The 25,519-nt window shown below is 60.0% G+C and overlaps 1 protein-coding gene across 3 annotated transcripts in view; it reads left to right on the forward strand.

Annotated features, from left to right (window-relative positions):
• The window catches only part of BCL9L (BCL9 like), a 69,320-nt gene that overhangs the window by 16,856 nt on the left and 26,945 nt on the right, over positions 1-25,519 (forward strand). The window contains exon 1 of one of the 3 annotated variants that reach the window (XM_054802799.1): positions 2,233-2,768. The exons of 1 other annotated variant lie outside the window; for it this stretch is intronic. The gene's annotated coding sequence lies outside the window, so the exon portion shown is untranslated. Of the gene's footprint in view, positions 1-2,232; positions 2,769-25,519 lie in introns of those variants that run through there. One more of the 3 variants, XM_054802797.1, reaches the window with a different exon arrangement.

Genomic DNA, 25,519 nt, shown 5'->3' on the forward strand with positions numbered 1-25,519 from the left:
GTCCTCCCGCTGACCTTTCCCGGTCTCGCTCTGCCACTTTCATGTGCGCAGGCTGGGAGAGATGCGAGGGGCTGTGATGTAGGAAGCCCGGGAGGCCGCGGGGAAGGAGCGGGAGGGAGAGGCAGCCAGAGGCCCCGGAGGACAGGTGGCTCCGCACGTCCCCTCTGCACCAGACGTGGCTGGAGGGAAGGAGCTGCCAGTCTGCCCCTGGCACCGAGCTGTTGTGCCAGACAGCGGTGGTTGGGCGCTGCGCCTGTGCATGCCGTCTGCAGGGACACGAGCCCAGTGCTGCTACTGGGAAGGATGAAAGCGTGAAAATATGTCACTGCTTGCCGATGAGGCGCCTGGGAGCTCACCAGAGAGGCAGGGAGACGCGTGGCCTTGCTGCTCCCCGGTCCCTGGGAGGAATACGTCAGGGTGCCTGGCATAAGCAAACAACGCTTGATGCTGTTTTTTGCAAAGGGGTCCCCGGTGACCGCCCAAGGGAGAACCCAGGGCATCGGCGCGCTGTCCCTTCCATCTGCTTTCCCCCAGGGCACTTCTGCAGGCTGGCAAAGCCACCCTGTGCTGGGGACAAAGAGGTACCTGCAGAGACCGACGTCCCGTCCTTACTGTTTGGGTCTGGGAGCGGCCGGCGCGTTTCTGCCCACCCTCGGGCGTCTCTTGCCGGCCGCCGCTGCTGCTCTCTGCCTGGCCCTGCCCGCAGCATCGCCCGCTGCCTGCATCGCCGGGGAACGGGGGGGGGCAGCGGCGCTGCCTCTGCAGGGGGACCTCAGCTGCCTGCGCTGCCCGCCGCGCCTCGCTGCTCGCCAGGGGGCGCTGCCGCACGCGCTGCCCGCGCTCCCGCCGCGGCCCCCCGGGGGTGGGGGTGTGTGTGTGTGTGTGTGGGGGGGGTGTCTCCCCCCCACCGCTGCCGCCTCCTCCCAGGGGCTTCCTCTGCTTCCCAGGGGCAGGCTGGCTTCCTCGCCCCGAGCCGCGGGAGGGCGAGCGACCGGGGGGGTCCGGCCCCGGTGGGCGGCTGCGGATGTGCGCGCAGGCGGAGCGGGAGGGCGAGGTGTGTTTTCGTTTTTCAATCGGGGCTGCTGCTGCTGCTTCTTTCCCATCAGCGGAGATGGATCGCTTGTCCCTGGATCCCCTTTATCTCTGCAATGCTGGGAGATGCTGCCAAGTGGTCCCTGCCTCCAGCCCTGTCTTCCCAGCCCACCCCCGAGCAGTTAGTGCACTGCAGACAGGAAGGTGACACATCCTGGTTAGGATGCTGCTGGCATCATCCAGAAGCGGGTGGACTGGCTTAATAGCCTGATGTGTGTGTGTGCGCGCGTGTGCGTGCACTTGTGCGGCTCCCTTCTGCCTGCGAGGGGGAGGGAGCAGGCACAGAGCGCAGGAAGCCAGCGAGCCAGCTGTGTCCTCTCTCAGCTGCATCCTGTAGCAGCAGCAGCAGCAGCAGCAGCCCACTGTCGGGCCGCAGCTCCCGAGGTCGGTGGAGGGCTGCGCTCCTGCCGCCCGGCCGAAGCAAGCGGTGCGTTTGAGATGGACACTCTTTCCACCTGGGCCCGCACCCGGCTATCCCCGGCCATCTCACCTCCTGTGTCCCTCTGCTCCTCGAGTCTCGTCTGCCTCTCCCCGCTCCCGTCACCCCCACCCCGGTGTAGCTGTCGATGGAGGCTGTTGCTCAGGGGAGGAGGGTGGTTAACTCGTGGAAAACTTGTTGGTGAAGACAGTAGCGTGCCGCCCTCCCTAGGTGCTGGGGCCAGCCCTCGTGCGTCTCGTGCATGGGCTCAGGGAGACCCGGCAGAGCGGGGGCTCAGGCGTGGGACCTCCCCCCAGCACAGCGAGGCTCGAGAGCAGGATGCGCAAGGCTGTCAGCACGACCAGAACTCGGAGGCTCGCGGGCCGATGTTTTGGGTGACGAAGCAGGGCAGAGAGATGCTCGATAGAGGAGAAGTCTCGCCGCCGTCGCGGGGAGGTCTGGGACGCAGCGCTGCTGCGTGCGGGCGATGCTGGGACCCGTGTGCGACCGTGCGTGTGCACGACACGACGGGACGGGCGACGTCTCCCGCACCTGGATGGCCGCTGGCAGGGAGACGACGTCTCCCCTCGAGGAGGCCGCCGGCGCCCCCCAGGCAGGCCCCCCCCTCGGCCCCCTCCCGGCGCGGTGCTGGTCCCCGGCAGGCCGCTGGGCGGCCGGCGGAGCGCCCGCGACGAGGAAGCGGTTAATCAGCGCGCGGGGCTTTTATTTTGACAGGGCAGCGCCTGGCTCCGCGCTCGGAGGAAAGTGAATGATCCTGTTTCTCCAAATGATTATTCAGGCTCCGGCGGAGAAAGGAGCACTCGGCACGCAGCGCCTCGCCCCTCGCCACGGCGTCCCCGCCCGCGCCCGGGCCGCCGCGCCCGCCGGCACCGCAGCCCGCCGCCCGCGCCCGGCCGCCCGCCGCAGCGCGGGGAAGCCGCCCGCGGCCCGGGGCCGGGCGGGCAGCCGGGGCCCGCCGCGGCCGGACGCCCACCCCCGCCGGCGGGCGCGGGCTGGAGCCGCCGCCGCCGCCGCTGCTGCCGCTGCCGGCGGAAGGAGCGGCGCGGCGGGGCGGGGGGCTCCGCCGGCAGCGCCGCCGCCGGCCCCGGCTCCGCGCCCCGCGGCGGGCGGCCGAGCCATGAGCGCGGCCCGCGCCGCCGGCCCCGCGCCGCCGGCCGGCCCTCAGCAGCCCGCGGAGCCGCGCCGCGCCGCCCCGGCGGGCTCGCCCGGCCTGCCCTGAGCCGCCGCCGCCGCCGAGGTGAGTTGCCCCGCCGGGCCCGGGCGGCCGCCGCCCCATTGTTCCGCCCCGGGGGGGGGGGCCGGGGCTCCGTGCCGCCCCGCGCAGCCGGCGGCGGCCGGGCCCGCCTCGGGGCTGTCATCCGGGCGCATCCCGGTGCGCGGGGGGCCGCCGGGAGCCGCGGTCCCAGCCCGCCGCCGTACTACAACTCCCAGGGGGCGGCGGCGTGGGCCGCGGGTGGGGGCGGCGAGAACTTGGCGGGGAGACGGCGCTCGGCCTGCCCGCCGCTTCCCCCGCGGGTCGCCGCCGCTCCGGCCCCGCTGTTGGCGTGGACAGCCCGGGCCCGGGGACGCCGCTGTCAGCGCTCCCCGCTTTCCTCGGGCGCGTCTTGGACGTCGCCCCCGGCTCCGCGTGGCCCTTCCCGCTTGGCTCGCTCCGGGTCCTCGTAACCCAGCGCCGCCGCGGCCGCTGGTGCGGCTCCTCGAGGGCCGCAGAACCGCGAGTGGGGCTCCGCTCCAGGCGCAAAGAACTTGCTCGCGCCGCGCCCGCTTTTACCCAGGCCGCTCTGAATTTTGCGAGGCGTTATCGGTGCTGTTCAAACCCCAGGGAGGATCGGAACAGGGATTCCCGTATCCGGACTCGCCGCGTCTCGCGTGGGGTTTAAATAAGCGCTCCTGTCGGAGCCCGTGCTAGATGTCAGGGGACGGCTCTCCCCTCTCTTTGTGGTGTCCTAGGCGATGGGCTCCTCTTCCCTCTTGAGGTAAACCAGGCGTGCGGTCGGCTCGGAGAGAAAAAAAAAAAAAAAAAAAGGGGGTGGGGGGGAAACACCACACGTACACGCTTTCCTTGTGCGCAGAAGGGAACCGATGTAACAAAACCTTCCCTGCGTTGTATTAGGGACGTGTCTTTAGCAGGTGGTGAACTTGTCCTAGCCCCGCTCTTGCTAGCAACCACTTGCTGGAGTAGAAATGTGAGAAGGATGCATATCTGAACACATAAGTAATGCTACGTGACAGGGCAGGCTGTTGTGTTGTTGTGTGCGGCGTCTGCGCGCCTCGGGGGCAGCGCTGTTTGACAGGGTGTCGGGCTGCCGTGTCATACGGTTGCGTCCCGGCTGCGCGAGGCAAAGGGCCATCGACAGCGTGGTGTGGAGGACCGCCGCGCACCTTTGGCTGCGGCGCGTTCCCCGCAGAGCGGTGCTACGGGAGACTTAGCTGCGCGTTCTTGACCTGCTGCGAACGTGGCTACCTCTCATTATCCTGCCCGGACGCCGTTTCGTGCCAGGCACGCGGTAACGACGCGCAGCTCCTTCCACCCGTCGGTCGCCGGGTCTTTGCAAAGGGATGTGCGTGCGCCTTGGTTTGCTACTTTGGCGGCAGGAGGGATAAGAAAAGTGAGTCACGGAGGAAGTGATTTGCCCAAGGTCGCACAGCGAGTCTGTGTCAGTGCCGAAGCGAGTCCGGTGCCCATGATAACGCTGGCTGCCGCCACACGTGGGTACGTAATACGCACCCAAGGCTGGTACTAGTGCAAAAATCACCGGGTCGACGTTGTTGTCTCGTTCTCTCTTTCTCTTTGGTAGAAAGATGAGTGTATCGGCGTGCCGTCTCTACAGCAATTATCTGCTCCATCGGGGACTTTCTCCAGAGCGTTCACACCCTAAATGCTCTAGAACCTTTTTGTCTGGTTTTTTCATGTGTGTTTTGCCATTTTAGCTGGGTGGGCGGTGTGATCGGTGCCTCCCCGCCACCCTGGCCCATATCTTCGTTACCTTGAAAATCCATTTCATGGTGTTTGGTATTTTCTGCGGGGCAGTGTTGTAGGTGTTACTATGTGTCCCTGCCCCCAAAGGTCCCTTTTTTCTTTCCAGACCACCCTCCCCTCCCCAACAACTGGAGGGGGAAAAAAAAAAAAAATACCCGAAAAAGAAAGCAACTAAAGGAAAGCTTACTCAGAAACTTGAAACTGCAGTTGTTGTTCAGTTGAAGAAAGTGAAATAGTTACGTTTTGTACTTTAAAGCCCTCCGCCTCTTGCGTCTCGCTGTGTTGCTGTTGGCAGGTGGCTCTCAGGCCACTTGTGTGACAGAGGGGACAGACCGCTGCGTGAAGCCACCGGGCTGGAAGTACTGAGCTCGCTGGGTTATGCTGCTCCAGTGCAGCTTCTGGGGCTGCGCTGGAGTTGCACTTCAGCAGCTCCATAGAGCGGTGGACCTTGCCTGTGCTGGCTTGGAGTCCCTTAGGTCCAAGCTCAACTCAGCCTTTGACTTTTCTATTGAGTCGTCGACCCAGCTGGCACCGTGTCCTCTGTATTCAGAGGACGTGTTTGACGGTGGGGGGGGAACTTTGTTTTTCCTTCTCCCCGCTGCTGTTCTTTCTTGCCGAAACGCTGTGAGCACTCTCCCTCCCAGCAGCGCTTGCTGCGTGAAGGGGTGCAGAAGGGAGCGGTAGCTACAGAGGAGGCTCTTGGTTCCCTCTGCGGGGAGCATCAGCTGTGTCCCAACCGGTGGCTGGTTCTCACTGCTGTCGAGGCGTTGCTCTTTGTAGCTTACCCGGGTCGTCTTCAGCTAGTTGCAGAGTCCTGAGTAAAACGTGGGTCCTGGGATTGTTTTCCGTGCCCCTGTCTCTTGTCAGTACAGCGTTCAGTTCAGCGTTGACATCAGGACAGCCTTTGCTTCTTTGCGCTGCCTCAGGTGATTGTGTCAGGCTTGGCTGCTGCCAAGAGTGAAAGTTTTTAGCCGTTGGAGCGCTCGAGGATGTGTCTGTGTCCCGTCCCCCCCGCCCCAGGTCCAGATGTGCTCTTGCTGGCGCTAATTGTGTATTCCAGCTGCTAGGATGGGTTTTAAGCTGCTCAGATCTAGCCGTTTCCTGGGGATGGCACAGGCGGGCTGCCAGCTCTTAATTCCTTAGGGCTCCATCCAGTTTTAAATACCCTGACTGACCGATCTCCCAAGCAGGCCTCTTCTGGGGGGGTACGTCCCCTGTGGAAAAGCACAAGTTTGCTGTTCCTGTCCAAGAATGCATCAGGGGTCTACTCCACCTGCGAGCCTGCTGCTGCTGAGCTGCTCTTGGTGCCTCCTCCCAGGGATGCCGGCCATCCCCCGCAGCCGAGCAGAAGCCCGGAGCTTGCCCTGCAAATGTCATTTTCCTCGTGCCGTTGCTCTTTTGGCAAAGACCCGGCATCGCGCCAGTGCCCTGGACTGAGGGGGAGCATAGGAGAGTTGTGCTACGTTTGTGACTACTTTTTGGCGTTTTTAACAGGCAACATGGTACACAGATGCGTGGACGTATGATATAACGAAGGCTAGAGATGCCATAGCGATGTGATGTACAGATGCAGCAATATTTTGTCAGTGTTCTTTAAGCTGCATCAGCGAAGTGCTAGGAGGATTGCCAGCATGAGTCTTCTGGCAAATCAAAATCTAATGCAGGTCAGGGACTCGGTGTCACTCGGCTCTCCTTTCCTCCCAGGAAGATGTTGACTGGCAAACGTGTCTTCTGGTGATCTTGCGCATGGTTCTGGGGGCTGGGGGGAAGGGGGGGGCTTTGGATACTGACTTCACGTAGTCAATCTCCATGAGATGAAAACTGCCCTCCGAGGTTTCCTGTGGTGCTGAAGCTGAGGAAGCAAGGGGCCTAGGAAGCATTGCAGCTGCTTTGCTTCTCACTTGTGCATTTCCAGCGGCTCTGTGCGGCACTGGGCGGGGGGGGGGGGGGGGCAGTGAGGATGGCTGAAATGAGATTCCTCGGTTCTTCCTAACTTCTGTTTCAAAGTTGCTTGCTACCTTCTGGCAGGTCGGTCTTTGTTCCTCTAGTTTGGCTTCCCGTCTGCGAGCACCACCCCAGGCAGCCCCGGGTGGAAGGTACCCAGGAACTGTTACCGGAGGTTGGCGGGGATGGTTTCTGTTGCTGTATTTTGCCCTTCCTTGGCCTCTCCCCGGGAGGCAGCACCAGCCAAACCACGTGGCATGGATGAGAGGCACCCTTCCTCCTTCCGTGATGCCTGTTCCAGGTCATCTGCTTGGCACCAGGCCCTTCCCGGGAACGGGGAGCTAGTCTTGTTTTCTCTCTACCTGGTTTTCTTTGAAACTCAAAGGTGGAGAGGGTGATGGATTTTGTTCTAATTGGGACGGGTTCACGGTGGCACTTGCACTTGCCACAGGGCTGTACTCGGCAGGAGCCAGCGTAGAGGAAGCAGTTTGTGTCGCTGGCACCTGCCCTTGATTTAAGGGAGAGCCACGCTACAGAGGGGCGGCTTGCCAGGAGCCCTGCGCGCTCCCCGTGTCCGTGGTGAGCAGAGCTGGGCTTGTCGCTGCCCTGGGCGGTCTGGTCCCTGGTGTGGCAAGAGACGGAGCGTGGGACACCTCAGCGTGGCGATCCGAAGCCTGCGCCGAGCCTCAGAAACATGCGCGCGCTGCTGTTGGGTGTCCTGACCAGCTCTGAGTCCAGCTTGCTTGGCCTCGGACCTCCCTTCCCAGCTTGCCGTCCCTCTCCCAGGGCGTGGGACGGGCTGTCGGAGCCATGCCGCTCCTCAATGGGCAGGCTTGCCTTGATGCCAGCCGCAACCCTCTTCCAGAGAAAGCGGTGTGAGGACGATGGGCTGCAGCACCCTAAAGCGATGAGCGGAAGCCTGTTCTGAGCGAGCGCTCAGCTTTTTCTGGAGAGACGGGCCGGTTCTTTGGCAGCTGTCGGCATCTGTGTGCGAGTGGCTCCCCTGTATCCCGGCGTCCTTGCTGGATTGCCAGACCGGTGCATCAGGCAGCGTTTTCCAGCCCCTCTGCATGGCCAGTGATGGGAGGGCAGGGTCTTCACCTGGTGTCTTCTTCTGCTGCATCTTTCCAGGCAGCTTGTAGGCAGAGGAACGTGCTAGCTGCGCCTGGGCTTCTTTGGGAGACTGCGCTTCCCCGATGCGGGTGGATCGTGTGCTGGCTTCGGCCGGAGCTGCTAGAGAAACCGGCGCTTTGTTGCTGGGTTTTGCTTCCCACCAAGAGTAGGAGCTAGGTTTGGGGTTTGGTTTTCTTCAGCTGCGACCCAAGATGCCTCGAATCCCAGCTAGGGGATGATGGGGACCCTCTTCTGATGCTGGGCTAATAGCCTCAAGATGGCTTTAAGACTGGGCTGTGCGCTGTGCCCAGAGGTGGGGCGTCACCCTGTTTGGTGAGGAGCTCTGCTGGAGCCGAGTCCTGGGCCAGAAGCCAGGTTTGTGATCCGTGCCAGAGAGGGCGAGACTTGGAAAGCGAAGCTGAGCTCCTCCTGTGTGAGAGATGGCCTGAAATACCGAGCAAAACCACAGAGTGCTCCTTGTTCCTGCCTATGCCTACCGGTCTTCCCTCTCCCTGAAGTATGTGGGAGGCCACAGGACGGATCTGCTAGGGAGCAGGAGGGCCGCACTCCTCAGGCACCTCTGCTCCAGCCTGCCTCTTCGGGCTGCTGATTGGGTTGGTTTTTTTGCAGTTTTGCTTTTCGCCCTGCCTCTCCCATTGCTCTATCTTCCCCTTCCCAATCCTTGCTGCTACTGATTTGAGGGCCACCTCCTTGCAGGCGGGCTGTCCGGAGCAGTGCCGTGTGCTCCTTCTGTCACGGCTCAGCTGAGCAGCTTTCCTTCTCCTTGCTCGGCCGCTTACCGCAGTGGCCGAGGAGAGGAACCGGCCAGGATATGGTTTGTGTAGAAGATGCTCCGCGGCACTGGCTGTTTACAGACTCTGTGCTTCTCAAAATGTAAGCACAGGAAATGCCAGGCTCTGCTGGGGTCTGTGCGAGCAGCGTGGCCCCTGCGCGCTGGGTGTCTTGCAGCCTCTGGCGGTAGCGATGTTCTGCACGGTCACAGGCCAGAGGAGGTTTCGAGTGCTCTGCAGAAGCAAGGGCTTGGGGTTTTTTTTCCACCTCCGAAATAGAGACTGGGAGGAAAAGTGAAAGGAAATGACTTAACCAAAGACAGGAAGGGAATATGGGGCAGAGCTAGGGACAGGAGCCAGGATTCCCAATTCCTGCTCATCGCTCCACTCCTACTCGGCTGCCTCTTTGGGTTTCAGCCTCCTATTCGAGGCCAAGCGTAAGGGGGCTTTTCCAGCCCTCTGAGAAGCTGGAGGTCAGGAGCTTCTCTTGTGAAGTCTCCTCAATGCTCGGTGCATTGTGAGCTTTCCAGTTCCCCAGTGTCTCACGCCCGGGATTTGCCCAGCTGAGAAAACCGTGAGTTGGAAAGCTATGACTGGTGTGGTTACAGCAGAAGTTGCAAACCGTGTCCTTGGCTAGCCGAGTCGAGCGTCTGGTTCTCCAAGGAGCGCCACGTCCTCGTCCGGTGCGCACTCTGCAGAGAAATGCCGCTCTCCCCAAACGCTGCGCCCTTCTTTGGAGGGCCAAACCCAGGTTCCTCTTAAGGGTTTAAATTAGGAGAAGCTGTTTCTCTCTGTTTGCAGTGCATCCCCTCCTGAAGTTGGCTTCGCGGATGGTCTTCCTTGACTTGCCACCCGGGGCTCGGTGACGTCTGATCAGGTGTGCCTGGTTCTGCAGGCAGGGACTCTGCGGAGCCTTGCACGCTTCCTAATAGAAAGTATATTCTTAATATCCTCTTTGGAAGAAAGGCCCTGCTAAATAGCTGCGTATCAGCGAGCAGTTGTGCCCCCCTGCAGATGGGAAGGGGGTTTCAGCAGCGGGTGCGATGACTCTTGCTTCGTTCTCTTGTTACGCAGTGCTGGGCTCCTGGCTCCTTGGGAAAGGCACAGTGGGAGGCTGCGATCGGTAAGAGGATGCTGGCTTACAAAAAGGCTGTTGCAAGGGTCCTGAGTAGCCAAGCTGCAGGTCTCCACGCTCGGGGCAGCGAGGAGCTGGATGGGGAGAGCTCTGAAGGGCAGTAAGCGAGAGCGAGGGCCGCATCTCTGGGCAATTCTTCCCGACTGCAAGCTGGCCGAGGCTGTGGAAACCCCTGCAGCGCTGGAGCTTTCACCGCTTCCTCGGCGGGATTCGTTCCAGCGCTGATCTGCAGCGGAGGATCGGGCCAGACAGGGCCTGAAGGGAGCGGGTCCGGCCACAGGCGAGCCTCGAGCGCAGCAGTTAGGTTGGGCTGAAAGCTGCCTGTGTCCTGCCTCTGTGCAGCCTTGTTTGAACTTTTCTCTGGCAAGGAGCAAAAGGAACCGGGGAGACCTAGGGCTGGTCCAAGCAAGTTTCCTCTGCTCTGCCCGCCCCCAGATGCAACGGGGGGAACGGCAGCAGCTCCAGACTGCCGTCCCAGAGCAGAGCAGTTTGGGGGGGCTTCGGTCACGACAGCATTTGAGCAAATGTTTTTTTTGCCTCTGGTGTTCCCTGCCTCTCGGGCTGCGATGCAGGGAGGGGGAAGTGAAACTGTGGTTCAGAACAAGCCCTCTGGATGGCAAGAAAACTGCTGAGTAGCCGGTTTCCAGGTTGCCGAGGTCCTAGCCAGGGCCCGGCACGGCTGCCAGAAGCAACAGGCTTGGAATTTCCTCCGCCTGGTGCCAGCTCCTCTTGGGCTGGCCGCAGCACCTCTGCTGGGGCCGGGGCTCCTCTTGAGCCCCGCGGATGGGGCGCTCCCGGAGCAGGGGTTACGCCGGAGCTGGAGCTGCCCCCCTCGCTCTCGCAGCCTGGTTTCTATTTTCTTTTCCAGGGTCCAAGCTGTTTTGAATTATGCAGCCTGCGCCTCCCGCGGGGCTCCTTGAGCAGCCGCCTAATGAGCTGAGCTCCTGACAAACTTTGCTCTGGCTCTGGCTACGCTTGGAAAATTTTACAGCCTTTTCAGAAAAAGGAAATGCCAGGAAAGGCCTGTCTCTTCTTACTTTTATGAGGGGGTCCCAGTTGAGAGGGGGCGAGATGGATTTGGAAAAGAAGACAGGAAGGATTTTGTATGCTGTGGTGTATATGCTTTCTAGGATTGGGGTGAGTGGGCTCCGTGCCTCCTGCCGGAGCTGGGCACAGCGGGAGCGAGACCCGCAGGGCTCTTGGAGGGCACACGACTGGGCGCAGGGAAGCAGCGACTCCTCTTCTACAGGGAGGTGGTGGTCTGCGTCTTCCCTCCCAGCTGCCAGCATAGCTACTGGCTGTTTAATCTTGGCTAATTATGCTTTTTTTGAACGGCAGTGGTTTTACTTTTACTGCGGTCGCAGGCGGAGGCTCCTGCGCGCGGATGCGCTGCGTGTCGGTCCGCGAGGCTCGTGGGAAGGACCGCCGCTGGATGCCGGGCCGGCGGTCTCCCCGTCCTGGGGGAATGGCAGGGTGCCGATGGGCACGGGGGTGTAGGAACGCAGGTGCCGCCAGCACAGGGTTTGACTCGAAAGGGACAGTCTTGTGTGACTTGCCCCCTTGGCTGAGCAGCCACGTTAGGGTAGGAGAAACCGGAGCACAAAATAAGCCGTGACTTGCCTGCCTTCCCTTGGTAAGACGGCGCTGAGCAGGGAGCCCTTAGTTTTGGATAAGCTCCCCCTCGGTGAGGTGCCGAAGGTCTGCCCTTGCATTTGTCGGGTTTCCTTCAGCAGAACCTGCCGAGCATGGCGCTGATCTCCCGACAAGCGCTTCTGTCCAGAGAGCCGCTGGGGGTACGGGCTGGTCCCCGCCATCCCTCTTGCGTGTCCTCGCAGCGTCCCAGATCCCTTTCCAGCGGTAAAAAGGCATCTCGCAGGGACCGGGACGGAGGGACGGGTTGGAGCCTGTAAAACTGCAGCGGGCTGGGGAGCTTCTCCAGCGGGGAGGGATGGAGGTTTCTGTGCGATCCGTAGGCATCAGCTGCTGCCAGTCGTGGTGGATGAGCATCAGACGTGGGCGGCCATTGCCCTGGGTGGAAGGAGCCTCACGCCGCTCCTGCTTTGAGGGCTTTGCCTGTTACGCCTGTCAGGAGCGCGGCTCTGGATAGCTATTTGATTTGGCAGCCTGTGCAGGCCTGGCAGCCCAAAGTGGGATGCGGGCACCAGAACCGTGCCCTCCTCTCCCTTTTCTTCGTCGCTCCGCCCATCCCCGGCTTTCTGCTGTGTTGGGCAGGAGAAAGCACCACCCTGGGGCTGTGTCCCCTCCTCCACCTGGAAAATGAGTGATACGTCCCCTTTCCTTCCTCGGGGCTCACGGGCAGAAGCTGAGATTGCGTTTGACAGTGGAGGCCAAGCGCCTTCGCTCTGCTGCTGGGAAGTACGAGTGCAGCTCTCCGGTCAGCTTCTCGCAGAGACGACAGGAGCTTCTCTGTCCCGGCTTGTTCCCGGCGCTCGAAACACGTGGGAAAAGTATTCAAAAAATAGTTGAATACCTTTTTGTTACTGTTATTTATTTCTGTGATGCCACCTGCGCGTATCTGGTTTAGAATGGCTGAAGAAGATGGGGTTCGTGCTCTTTAATTAGTTTCCTGATTGTCAGTGGGGCATCCTGTTTCACGTGAACTTGACGCTGCAAGAGAAAAGTCCAAAGCCCCGTTTGTCGTCCTGTACTGATCTCACGGCAAAGACAACAAACGAAGAACAGATAAGTGCAGGGACAGGGCTGTACTTCAGTCAGTTCCGCCTTTCCTTCCAAAACGTTTCCACAAGTCAGCGGCTCACTAATGATCTGCCTAGGTTGCCCACCTCCATCGGAGAATTCGGCGTGAGTTTTGTTCCTCGCTCTTTTAAAACTCTCTTTTTTTAAAAACAAACAAACAAACAATCACGGTATTCGGTGTTTGAATCTGTGCTTTAGGGCCTGCTTCAAAAAACAAAACCGACCAACCGAAAAACCCTCCCGAACCCCAAGCCTGGTTTTGCTTGCTGAAAGTCAGTTTCATGAGTTGAACTTGTAAGTGTTTTGTTGATAAAAAAGGAGTTACTTTGCCTTAAGAAGTGTCCTGTCACTTACAAATATTTTGCTATAGATGTAATTTTAGCCCTGGTTTTGCAGGTGTGTTTGTTTTTTGTTTTTTTTAGCGAGAAGAGTGATTTACCCACCAGAGAGTTTGTGTGATCAGGAACCTTATGTGCAAGTGACTGCTCCCCACCCTGCGTAGTCCTTTGAAATATTCAGAGAGACTCAGCTACTGGTGGCAAACGTTTATCGGTTCGTTTACTGTGCTTTTTAATCGAAAGTAATTTCGCCAAGTCCTAGTCTAATTAAAATGTATGCCTTGGATTAGTAGGTTTTAGACTTTTTTTTTTTTAAGGGCTTCTTTTCTGACGCTGGTACGGACTCCTGCACAACAAATCTAAGGCTATTGCAATAATACGCTACCTGCCTTCAGTACTTTTCCCCGCTTAGGTCACCCTCTGAGGTCCACGGTGGGTAGGTTTAACACCAGTGAGGCAAACCACCCGCCCGAGGATTTCCTAGTTCTCAGGCCGATGCTGGCAGTGCCGTGCTCCGAGCCCTTTCTGTGGAAAGGGGCGATGTTGGCATCCCTCGGGGCTGCTGATCCCTGTCTGGGTGATGCCAAGCTTTGTATTCGTCTCGCTGCAACCAGATGGAGAGGTTAATTGCTTTGCCCAACCTCAGGTTGAAACAAGATTGCAGAAGAGGGTAGCTGTAGTTGATGGCTGGTTAGTTGGAAGGGGAGAGAGAGGAGAGGTGAGCGTGTCCAGGAGCAATGGCGTGTTTTGGGATTGCCTTTCCTCCAAGACCTGATCCCGAGCGCGTTGGTTGGCTGCTGTTTCGGCGTTTGATCCCTGGCCATCCCTGGCTGCGGCTGGCGCGATGGCTGGGACTGTGGTTGCAGTTTGCGGTATATTTGGAAAGGCTATCGGGAGCGCGCAAAGAATTGATGTCTCTTGGAAATTGATAGAAAACACGCCAATAGCAAACACGCCAGGAGGCCAGGCGCGCTCTTCTCTTGCTACCTCCCTGCCTCCCCACTGGGCACAGAGCTCGACGCGACCAGAGTAGCTCTGTTGTCCTACTTAGCGGACTCAAACTCAGATTGTGTGCAAGTGGCTCAGCTCGAGGCGAGAGCCCAGCAGCGCTCCGGCCAGACGTGACGTGCTGATGGTCGGGGAGGGGACGAGGCAGAGCTGGGACCTGGTTCAAGAAGAACGCGGGCCGCGCAGGCTCCCTTCTGCACGCAAGGTGTGCGTCCACGGGGTCCCCCCCTGCTCTGGAGAGCCGTGGCTAACGGCAGACCCCAGGCTCAGGAAGGAGGAGAGGTGTGGAGGAGTCGGGATTGTAGCATGAAACAGTGGGGGGAATCTGTGCGTCGCCCTTGGCCAGTAGACTAGTCTAATGCCTCGTCTGATTTGCATATCAATTAATTTTTATTTTAAGAGGACTCAAGTGGACCCAAGCGCCAGACCGCGTCTCAGTATGCTGTAGGAGGAGCCCAGGAACTGCTTGATTTGATCTGGACAACAAGCCTGAGGGTGGTATCGCTTAACGAGCCAAAGACCCCTCTGGCTGAAGTCAGTCCCTTTCCATCCGAAACGGGCAAGCGCCAATTTTTCTGAGGATTTTAAGATCCTTTTGAACAGTCTGGGCAGTGAGCGAGTGAGAGAGGGTGGTGTAGACCCTGGCGATGGTCGGGATGCTGTCTGACCGGAGGATGGCTCGCCTGGGACCTGCCGCTGCCCTCAGGTGACCTGGTGCCATTGGCCAGTTGTCTAAGGTGCTGCTCCCTGTCCCTGTACATCTCATCAGACCGACGCCGCCCGGCTCACCGCATCCCAGGTGCGGGACACAACCTGTGGGAGAAGGGTGGTTGCGGGGTAGCTGCTGGATGCAGAGCTCCCCTGTTCGGCCTCACTGCTGTGGGGTGGGGAGGAAGCCAACCTCCCCTGCCCAGAGGCAGGAAACGAGAACCACGTGGGCTGCCTCGGAGCCCCGCCAGCACCTCGCGCTCGCACCGAAAGCAGCGCGGCTGGGCTTGGGCTCACCGGCTGCCCACCACAGCGCCGGTGGCCCTGTTCTGCGTCCTCTGTTTGCAAAGCAAGGGGGGAAATGTGGACCCCCCTTGGTGGTGGTGGGGGTTTCCCCTTTTGGCTCCGCCACACCGGTGTTCCAGTGCCCAAAGGGGGGGACGCTGCAGCCAGACCTCCCGGCCTCTCTTCCTCTTTCCGCTGGGAATCTGCTGGGCCTCCGTCCTCAGGCACTTGCCCGGGCTCTGTCTGTCAGTGCCTGGCTGTCACGTACACCCCGAATAAAGGCAGCTCCTGGACTGTAGCACGCTGCCTTTGCCCGGGGAAGAAGGGTCTTGCAGTTTTCCACAGCAGGGCTTTTTCCTGCTGCATTCAAGGTCTCTCGACAGTCATCCTGAGGTCTTTCTCTGACCCCCAGCCGGGGTCCTGGGACTCCCGCTTCCCATCGCTGAAGTAGCGGTTATCGGAGGGAAAGGCAGCGTAAGCTTTCTCGGCAGACTCTGTCGTGTTTGTCCTGTTCAATTACAATGCAGCAGCAGTGGCACCAGCCGCCGCCTTCCTCCCCTCGCTGGGCTGGAGCGCTGCAGGCTTTCGGCAAATGCTGTCTGCGGACATCTGCTGCCTCCTCCCCCACCGCCTCCTGGCAAGCGGCAGCAGCTTCCCAGCGAACAGCCTGCTCTTTGCATCACCCCCCGCACGCCCGACCAAAGCTCCCTTCTGCTCTTACAGGCTCCTTCGCAGGACCTTGAAATGGTGGTTTCCCCGGTGCTGGCTTGGCTCCAAGCAGTCTTCCGTCTCACAAGACCATAGCTGAAAAAAAAAAAAAAAATCAGGGTGCCTGATGGAGGGGAAAGGCTTATTAAAGGTGATGCTTACCCGGTTCTGGCTTGTGATTCAAACAGGCAGCCCTCTCCTTGGCAGGTCTCCAGCCAGCGCCTGGGGCCTGAGGCAGGCGCGGAGTCTGGGGCAAGAAGCTCGGAGCCGTTTGACTGGAGCAGATGCGGCAAGGTCAGCTGTGAGCTGCAGCCCTGGTGCCAGAGCTGGATGCTTTGGTCTGATGTCTGGCTCAGGTCTGTCCTGTGCAGCAAAGTTTGCTATTGCAGGTTTTCCTCAGGCCCCTGAGGAGCAGGGAGGTTTGTTTCTTTCCGCTCTGGGCGAGCGGTGGGACGATGTGCTCCTTGGGTGCAGAGGGCAGCAGGGCTGTGGATTTCTGCCTCCTGAGAGTAACCCCCAGGCTTGGTAGCCCTGCCATCCTGGCAGCAGGAAGCGCCCTGCAAAGTGGCGTTTCTGTGGCTTCAGCCTCTCGGCGCTGCTGCACTAGGTTCCCGTCGGTGGGTATGCGTTTGGCACCAGAAAGGGTGGCAGTAGCCCGAGAGGAGATCTTTATCCCAAGCCCGGCCAGTCCTCCAACACGAGAGACCACAGAGATGCCCTGGCTGCACCACGAGTGCTTCTAGCCTGGGGGCTTCTCTGGAGGTGAGAGTGGAGGAGCTGGGGGGGATGGAGCGGAAGGATTTAATGAAGAAGGCGTGGGGGGGGGGTGGGGGTGTGTGCGTAGCAAACTCCTTTCTGCTGAAACTGGTGAAGCAGTAGCTGGGAGCATGAAGGCAACGCCGGGCTGTGATCTCGGGGAAAGCCCAGAAGGAGGGATGAGGTATGTGGATTAGTCAGAAGAGATGGTCGAGGATGAAAGAGGATTCAGCAGCTCTGACTGTAAAGGCAGGTTTGGAAGAAGGAGCTGGAGGGATTGCAGGTGGGACATGAAAACAGGAGCTTGGAAAGATGGAATAAACGAAGCCGGTGGGGAAATTTGCCGTTTTGTACCTGGATCAGAAAGATGCGAGCGTGATTCAAGGGGATTTAGACAAGAAGGCACAAGTCCGTGTTTGGAGGGAGAGGGATCATCTTCTTCGCTGTGACCGTCTTTGCGGCGGAGGGGTGCAGAGGCACGGCCGGGTCCCCCCTGCCAGCTTGGGGGAAGCGCGGTGTTTTGCAGGAGCATTGCTCGGCACACGGTTAGTTGACAGTGGGTTCTGGCCCCCCGTTTGGTTAGTAAGGCTGCGGTCCATGCCTGCGGCAGGCGTCGAAGAAGCGACCCAGCGGGAGAGCTGGGTGACTGCCACCGCAGGAGCCGGTGAAATTGTCTGGGTGCCTGCGATGTGACATAGAGATGGGAGCTGCAGGGCCAGGCTGGGGCAGGGCATCTGGCTGACAAGTGAGCAGCGAGGCCGGGGGCTGCATGGCGAGCAGGACCATGGCTCTGCGGTGTCACCAGTGAAGGGCCCTGGCGCGCCCGTCGGCGCGCTTTCGGGCGCCAGTCTATGGCAACCGGGACCGGTGCTGCTGCGCTGAGGCGAAGAGCCTAGAGCAGCAGATCCGGCAGCCAGACCCGAGTCGAGTGCTCGGGTCTCCTGTTTGCCTGGGCAGTAACCGCAGGCCCCTCCTCCTCATCGGCGCGGCGCTGAGCACGAAGGAGATGAAGCGAGGGAAAGATGGGGCATGCGTCTGAGAGGAAGATGAGAGATGCCGCCGAGAAACAGAACTGAGCTCCCTTCCTCTTTGTGTGCTGGCTGGCGGATACTCGGTGGGGTGGGGGCAGCGGGGCTGGGCTGCAGCCCAGAAACACTCGCACACATCCCTGGGAGAGGAAGCTGAAATGCTGCAGGAAGCCGTGCTCTCGCCTGCACAGGTGATCCTGAGCCGCTCCGTCGCAGGGGTGGGACAGCAAAGCCATGCCTCCCCCAGCCAGCCGGACCCTGTCCCGGAGCCCCGGAGAAGGTGGCTAAGGAGATAAGGGAGCCCTGGCAGGCAGCCTTTAAAGCTCCCCCCTGGGGAACGGGGAGCATCACCAGCAGCTGGAGGCAAGACTGGTAGGTCCTGGTGTTTACCTGATGCTGAGGAGAAGCAGAAGATGCCACGTGGAGGCCGGTCGCGGCCTCCCCCAGGAGATGAGCGGGGGAGAGGGGGAAGGCAGCGGGGCATGACATTACCCTGGAGGAAAGCAATGATGAGTGGAGGCAGAGGGAACGTCAGGGCCCAGGAGGTCACTGGGGAAGGCATCCTTCCCTTGAGAGGAGAAGGGGTGCCAGGAGTCCGGCAGGACCCTGCCCACGGGAGCGCTATCTCCCGTCGGTGCCCTGGAGCACCCGGTTAGTGCCGCTGGTCACGACTTTGTGCCCACCGGCTTCTCGGCAGGGCCGTGCTGTGGCGGAGGCAGGTGTCTGGGGGCCGCAGGGACTGGTGTTGGGCTGGAGGAGACCTGTACCCGGCTCTTCTCCCTTCTGCAGCGGTGCTGGGCGCGTTCCTGCGAGGCGCCCGTCCCTCCGTGCTGAGGCTAACGCAGGGCTTTACCGCAGGCACTCGGCTCTCGCTCCGCCGGCCTCTTGTTTTCCCCTGCTGGGAGTCTGACTCCTGGGGCTAGCCCGCCGGCGGGACTTGGCGAGCCAGGAAGCGGGCCGAGCTTGCGCGCGGGCGGCTGAGTCCAGGCCGCGGGCGACGCCGAGGCCTCAGCTGGCCCCCGGCGGGTCCGCGGCGGCCGTCCTCCCCCGCCCTGCTCTTCCCGCGCCAGAGGGATGGAGCCAGGAGAGACGGAGGAGAGGAATCGCGCCGCGAAGGGTTAACGGTGCGCTCCAGCCGGCTGCTCTCGGCAGCCCGGGCTGTGCTGCAGGAGCGGTGTTTAGCAGCTTGCTCCAGTTGGCGTCTTTCCCAGAATGCTTTGGAAAAGCACTGACCTCTGACCCCCAGTACAAACTGAGCCCAGCACGTGGGAGGGAGAAATTACTCCCAGACCTTCAGGCTCCAGGGTTTACAAGCTGCCTGCAATAAAGCAGCCATTTTTTCCGACAGTTACTAAATCTCCCCTTTTAGCTCCGCTGCAAACCTCTACCCGTCGCTCCCCGCCCCTGCCCCCAGCCCCGCGTCCTGCTCAAATCAGAAACATCTCCGGAGGTGAGGCCAGCCTGTTCCCCCCCCCCCCTCCCCAGGCTGAAGGCTGGGGGAGAGCTCGAGCCCCGCCGGCCCGTGAGCGGTGCCCCTCGCCCTGCAGCGGTGGGTCCCCGTCCGCCTTGGCAGCTGTCCTTGCGTCTGTCTGCCTGCTTCCTGCGTGAACCGCTGCTGGCAGCAGCAGGCTCCCCGGGTGCGCCTCTGCAGCGGTCCCTGGGGCGGGGGTCCTGCACCTGCTCCCCCCCGCCAGTGGGGTGCACATCTGCGCCTCTCTTCTGAGCCCTCGCGAAGCTGGCGGGGCGCTGCTGGAGAGGATACCTTGTCCAGGGCAGCTGGCAGAGCACACGCTTCGGTATTGTCTTGGTGTCCGTGCTGGGGACCGGGACCCAAAGGGCAAAGGTTTTCTTCTCGGCTTTGCTGATGGCTGGGGCGGCTTTGGGCAGGGCCTTGGTTTTTCTGTGCCTCCGTATCTCCAAATAAGAGCCACAGGGTTTGCACTCTACCTGTCGTCAGCTCCTTAGGTAACTTATTCTGTCTGCGCTCCCCGCAGTGAGCGAGGGATTAATCTCCAGGGAGGCTGGCCAGTTTCTATGGGAGATCACTGCGTGGGAGGCTCACGAGGCTTCACCAGCTCGTGTTTGTAATGCCTGCTGCAGCTGCAAAGTGCCAAGTACTGCTTATTCACGTACGATTTCATGACCGTCCAGTTGTGTGGAAGCGCCGAGTCGGCGTGGGGCGGTGAGCTCTGCGTGTCTGGTGCCGTGCCGAGCGCGCCAGCGCGTTGCATTGCCGCAAAGGGCGTGGGGAGCGCGCGTTCGTGTTTGTACAGCGCTTTGGGAATGGTAAGCGCTCGTTACGAGTGGCTACCGTGCCATGGGCACTGTGGGATCCAGATAAATAAAACGGGAGCCGGTATTTCAAAACAACCTCTTCCCCGATCCTCCCACCTCCTGTGCACATTCCTCCGGCGGGGAGCAGGCGAAGGTGGGGAGCTGCCAGCAGCACGCAGCCCTAGCCCACGGCCCCGGAGCGGCTGCGGCGGCAGGCGGCCTACCGCACAACGCTCTTCCCAGCAGACGCAGGACGCCTCGGACACAGCGGGTCGCCCTGGCCTTGGCCATGCCACCCGGCGGGTAGATGGCACCTACCTGGGGACCCAGCCCGCCATCTCTAGCCCTCGAGGTGGCTGGAGGGGAACCAGCCCTGGAGCCTTTCACCGCGCTTCTTTTCAGACCCAGCGGTTTGCCGGGAGCGGTGCTGTGGCGGGAATCTTGGCAGCGGCAGACCGGTGCTGCGCCTCGCTCTGCGCCGAGCCCCCTGGGCGCAGTGTGGCAGGGAAGCCATTTTCCTAAACACGTCTTGGGCCGGTCTAGGATCTGTTTGACACGCAACAAAAAAGCACATTCATCCCAATCCCCTTCTCTCCCCTCTCCAAGAGCTGGGTTTTGTTTTTAAATCTATATGGCAGGCGACCAAACTGGCTGAGTCAGTCAGCTGGCTGGCCACCAGAAGTAAAAATGCGGTTTTGTCCCCTCCCTCGTTCCCCCCCTCCCCTTTCCCCCCGGATTTTTCTCCTCCTTCACTTAGCGACAGTTTCATGTATTGACAACAAACCTCTTTCTGCCTCCTTCTCTCTCGGGGCCGGGTCAAGTGGAAGCTGGTTTTTATTTTCAGAATCGGTCTAGGGGGAGAAGGTGCAGGATGGCAGCCTGGTTTTGCCTTCTTGCTCCTGCCTGCAGCGTTGCTGCCTGGGAGGAGGGGGAGCTGCCCGCTGCGCCCGGGCCTTCACAGGCTGATGGCAGCATCCGCTCTCCTACGGGCAGTTAGATGGAGGGATGGAGAGGCGAAGCGAGGAGTGAGTCTCCCTCGGCCACTGGCTCCCAGGAGCCGTGCCGGCCGCGGGCTGGCTTTCAGGGGGCAGGAGGAGGCGAGAGGCAAAGCTTTGTTCCTGGGTGTTTACAAATGCTGCCGGCTGCCATGGCGCAGGTGTGGCTGGTTGAAATGTACCCTGGAGTGGGCTCTTCCGCTGGGAAGGTGGGAGCCTGCAACTCTCCTGCGTGAACGGCCCGACATTTCGTAGAGGGGCAGCCAGACACTGTGTCGTGGAGCGGGGAGCAGGAGTGTTCGGCCTCTCTGCCGGCGGGCTGCGTGGGCAGCTGGCCGGCTTTCAGGCGCCTCGTGCTGTCGGGCTCCGTGTGATGTGTGTATCTTGGGGAGGGGGGCACAGGCGTCTTCCTGTGGGCACTGTTGTGGCAGGGTGGTACAGGAGTTGTCTGCTTCCACTACGCTGGAAGTCGTCACTGCTGAGCGCTTGTATCGCTCCCCACAGTGGGGGGATCGCACGGCTCTCTCCCTGCCTGCCGCACCGAGCGCTGGGTTGAAACGGGTGCACCGGGGCACTGGCGCTTGGATGTGGACACAAAAGGTTTGAGAACCCCAGCTTGCCACTGGCAGTGTTCCTGGGCCTCCGCTTTGGTCTGTTAATTCCCAGGAAGCAGCGTCCCAGCTTGGGAGCTTAGCTTTCCCCTAGGCTTTCAGGGAAGCCACCCATCACTGTCCCGCCTCGTGCTCCTGCCGCACGTACCTCTGCGCCCAGACATGGCTGGGCTTGGGCAGAAGCAGGATGCCTACACAAGGGGCAGTTTTCTGCCCTGCGGTTCCACCATCAACATCTTTACTCCCTCTGCATCCAACTTCTGTGGGCAGCTTTGTGACCCGTTCCCAGGGTGGAGGGGACATGGCACAGGCAGGCATGATCCGAGTACTGCCAAGTCGGCTCGTTGCTTGTGGCAAGTCCGCGTCCCAGCCTGAACTGCGTGACAGGTCGTGGGGTCTCGCTGTGTGTCCCAGCTCCCGGGGGGGGGGGGGGGGGGTGGTCACTGGGTGCCGGAGCACATGGCACCTCGCAGGAGTAAAACTTACTGAGCAAACAAAGGAGGCTCTTTGGGCAAGTGGAGTTTTCAGATGCAAATTGGCCGGTTGGTTTCAGAGACAGATTTTCTTAATTTGTATGTTGATTTTTTTGCTATTTCAAAAGCATAAATTGCAGCAAATGCTCCAGCGTGACTCTGGCTTCTGTGTATTTCAGCAAGGGGGCTGCATGAGAGCCAGCAGCCAGTTGGCTGCTGTGAGCCGTGCGGGTATCTGAGGATACCCGCACTGGTCTGAACTAGTTTGCTGCTTCCTCCGTCATATATCACCACTCAGTTGCGAGACATACTTCCAAGGCAGCAAAGGCAGGGAAGGGGAGAAATTGATTTACTGGTTTTTATTTTAGCAGGAGAGGATGCGATAGGCTAAGAAACGTAAAAGGCAAAATAAATCCTCCAGAATATTTTGCTCCTTTGAAATGAAGGGAGCTTAAAGGTGCACAAGGAGGCTTGAGAACACAGTGGGGAAAGGTGCCGGTGAGCTCCTGGTGAGGCCGAGCCTCTTTGCCACATGTCACATAGGGAATGGAGATGTGAGGGGAACGATAGCTATCTTAGTCACTAAAAGACGTCTCTCTGCACACGTAGTTGTGTGCCCACCTCTTCTCCCGTGGTCGGTGGCCCTGCCTGTGCTATGCAGCTGGAGGCGGCTATGAAAACGTTGCAGTGTGTGGTTCGTGCGGGAACTGGGATAGCAGGACAGAAGCGGTGAGGAAAAGCGAGAAGGGCTGCTGGGATCCGGTGTTTGTCAGCAGAGATTTCTGGGGCTGGAAATGAGTACAAGGCAAGGGGCGTTGCGCGTTTGCTGGGCACTAAGGGAAGGAGCTCTGAGGTCAGGAGGTAGCTGCTGGGGATGCATCTCCTGCATTTGTTTGTGCCTAGTCCTCAGCCTGTCCTCACTTCTCTTCTCTTCCCCGTCCCTTAAGAGCTTGTGCCCGTAGGGTTGAGGAGGTGTGGGAAGAGGAGAGCTCTGTAGCAATACCCGAGTGTGTCTCTGATGGAATAACTGTGCCTGACGTAGCTGCGCTTTTTCCTTAAGCTTATTTGCGGTCATTGGCTCAGCACATGTCCGGGACAGAAGAGCAGAAACAGTTTGGAAGGGAATATAGTAACTCGGAGAGACCCGCAGATTGCCGGCACCCATGGCCGAGCACCGCGAAGCGGAGACCGTTCTTTTCCACCAAACGTGGAGCCCACCGGGGGCCTGAGCAGGTACAGGAGCTATTTGCGTGCAGTGCTTGTGGAAGTTGTCCATGTTAGTGGGTACCTACTTGATCCTGGTGCTTGGCTGTTTGCTTTTGCTGGAGGGAAGGAGACAAGGCTTGTCAGTTCCATGTTGTCCCGGTCAGTGTCGTTTTCTGGTTCTCAGGCCCTTGCCTGGTTGGGTTGCAAACCTGTGGGGATCTTGGAATCCCGTTGACCTTTCTGAGAGAAAGCGGGGGGGAAATAATCCTGAGACGAATCTGCTGTTTAAGTCCTTCTCACCTCGTGATCTGAAACCTCTGACGAACCGCCCGGACTTCGGCCCCCCGTTTACACCCTAGCCGTGCCGTACTCCTCAAAATGCCGGTGCTGCCTTACAGCCGTTTGTGGCGTTCCTGCACCCAGCAACGTGGTTCTTCATGTTGGGGGAGTGGAGAAGGGAAGCATCCCCGAGGGACTACTTAACTTCCGCACCTGCTTACGTTCTGCTCCCCAGGCAGGTGACCGGAGTTTGGCACAGTCTCTTTCTAACCTCGTCACTAGGAAAGACGCTTGTAACAAGGTCTGACCCATGGGCAAACTTTTAAACAAACACAAACTCCTACATCAAATCAATACCTGGATCAATGGGGGGTTTTTTTCCCCCTCTGTCAGAAACAGAGTATAGCTATGTTGACTCTGTCTGCTGAGGCTGTTTCCCAGCCCATCTCCCTGTCAAAGGCTGAAATGAAGAGCTGGAATATCAAGCCCTTTCCATTTACGTTGTCACCCGAGTTTAAGGTATTACCTGCATTTTAGGCTTCTTGGAAAGTCTTGCTTGTAGTTCTTGGAGCTAGCTGACTATCTCGAGTACGTCAGATGGGCGAAAGAGACTGGGCAGCTTGGCAAAGCCTGAGCAAAACTGCGGCGGTACGTACTTTCTGCCCTGACCTTCCTACCTCTCAGGTTCCCTTTCGAATGCTTTTCCCTAGGGAAGGCTGAACAACACTTCAGTAGCGCAGCACTCTGGTGCGGCAGCCTTGGACCCCTCCACCAGCCCACGTGTGCAGGTACGGTCTTGAGAGAGCCCACCGCAGTGTTTCTCACCAGTGGGCTCTGTGTGCGCGTGTGTGTTTGGTCGAGGAGGCTTAGCTCTGCGTGTGCCGCGTTGTGGCAGGCATTCCTCGCCGCAGCGCCGGGGGGTGGGGGGGGAGCGGGTTAGTGACTGGCAGAAACGGAGCGCCCTGAGACAGCCCCATCCTGTACCGCAGCCAGGCGCTTCTGCGTTTGAGGCTTTGTCTATAGTTTTACTCGGTCTGGAAGGGAGAATCACTCTTGTGGAACTAGTTAGAGATGAAAACCTAGCTGCTGTCAGATCCTCGGGCTGTCGTCACTACATGGAGGATGGACACTGGTTGTCCCCTCCCTGTTGTAGCCGTGCATGCACGTCGCCCTGTGATGTGGTGTCAGCAGGGCCAGCAGCCCGGGCCGAGCTTCTTTGCAATGATCCCCACTGAATAACGGGTGTTTGAGCATGAGCACGATGCTTGGCACAGAGCAGGTGGACAGCACTGTGCCCTGAGGATGCTCGGGAGGATGCTCTGCTCCTGGGCGATAGGTCCGGATTTGGGAGCTGACAGCTCGTTTCCCATTTTGCCTTGCGAGCGTGAGGACCATCGTTGTCTCCCGGATTTGCCCGCATGGAGCGAGGCTGCTCGGCTTGGCGGTCGAAGGGGTGAACTTGCCGATGTCTTTGATATTCGGAAGGAGCTATGAGAGACTCGGAGCCCGCTCCGCTCCAGGAGAAAGCTGTCGTGTCTGCAGTAGGAGCCTTGCCCCGGCTCTCTCTTTGGCACGCTTGAGGAGATCCTGCAAGCCCCAGCTGGATGCGAGCAGGGTGGTGTGCCTTTGGCCTCACGCAGATCAGGCTTTACTTGCTTTCGCAGCGAGGTTCTGATGCCTGGAGGTGGGGTTGCTGAATTTGCTGAGCCAAGTGTTGAACAAGAGGACCGCCGTCCTCCCTTCCCTGCCGTGTGGTAGAACAGGCTCGCTCTCTGGAGCACGGTGCCAGGGCCTGGGGACAGCAAGGACGCCTGTCACAGCGCAACCTGGTTGACGCTGAGGCCAAGCAGGGCCGGGCTGCAGCGGTCGAGGTGCCTGCCCGTGTCCCGCGGCGCTGCCGTCCCGCCAGGGAAGAGGGCACGGCAGGACTGCTGTTGCATCCACTGGTGGAGAGGCTTCCACGTTCTCTCACGCCCACGCGCTGGTACAAACGCGCACACGCGTACCGATGCAGGCTTGTACCGGCGTGAACATGCTCGTGCGGATTCACATGGATCCGCGGTTAAGCAGGCGCACCCACGCCAACATGGATGCAAATAGACCCGTGCTGGTGCGGGCCTGCTCGCCGTCGCAGAGGCAGACGTGTTCGTATTCGCACAGCTCCAGGCTTGTGCCGGCACAGGCGCACGCATGCATGCTCCTGCACTCACAGACGCAGGCGACAGAGCTAAGCCACAGCGCCGGTCTATTTTTGGGAGCACTCCTAAGAATTGTGAGCGTGTTTCAGATGTTAGAGTCTTAGATGGGGGGAAGCTAGAACAGATGGCTGGAGGGTTCAGAGCAGCAGCCCTGCTGAGAACAGATATTTATAGGCGGATTTAACCCTTGTGTGGTCTCTGGAGCCACGTTTAAAGGAACAGCGTCTGAAGCGAACGTCGTGGAGCCGAGCGGTGACCTCTGAGGGCGTGCTGTCCTATCTGGTTTCTGTGAGCCGATTATCAGCGTAGTCTGGAAATCCCGTCTATGCTCTACCTCTTTCTCGAGCGCAGGGACGCAGCTTTCCCTAGACCATAGGGCCTGGTTTCTACAAGCCTGGGTGAAACTGGGCCGGTCGTGCTTATTACTCGCTGTCCGAGCC

This window comes from Grus americana, chromosome 24 (assembly GCF_028858705.1).
Source record: "Grus americana isolate bGruAme1 chromosome 24, bGruAme1.mat, whole genome shotgun sequence".
NCBI classification, from domain to species: Eukaryota; Metazoa; Chordata; class Aves; order Gruiformes; family Gruidae; genus Grus; species Grus americana.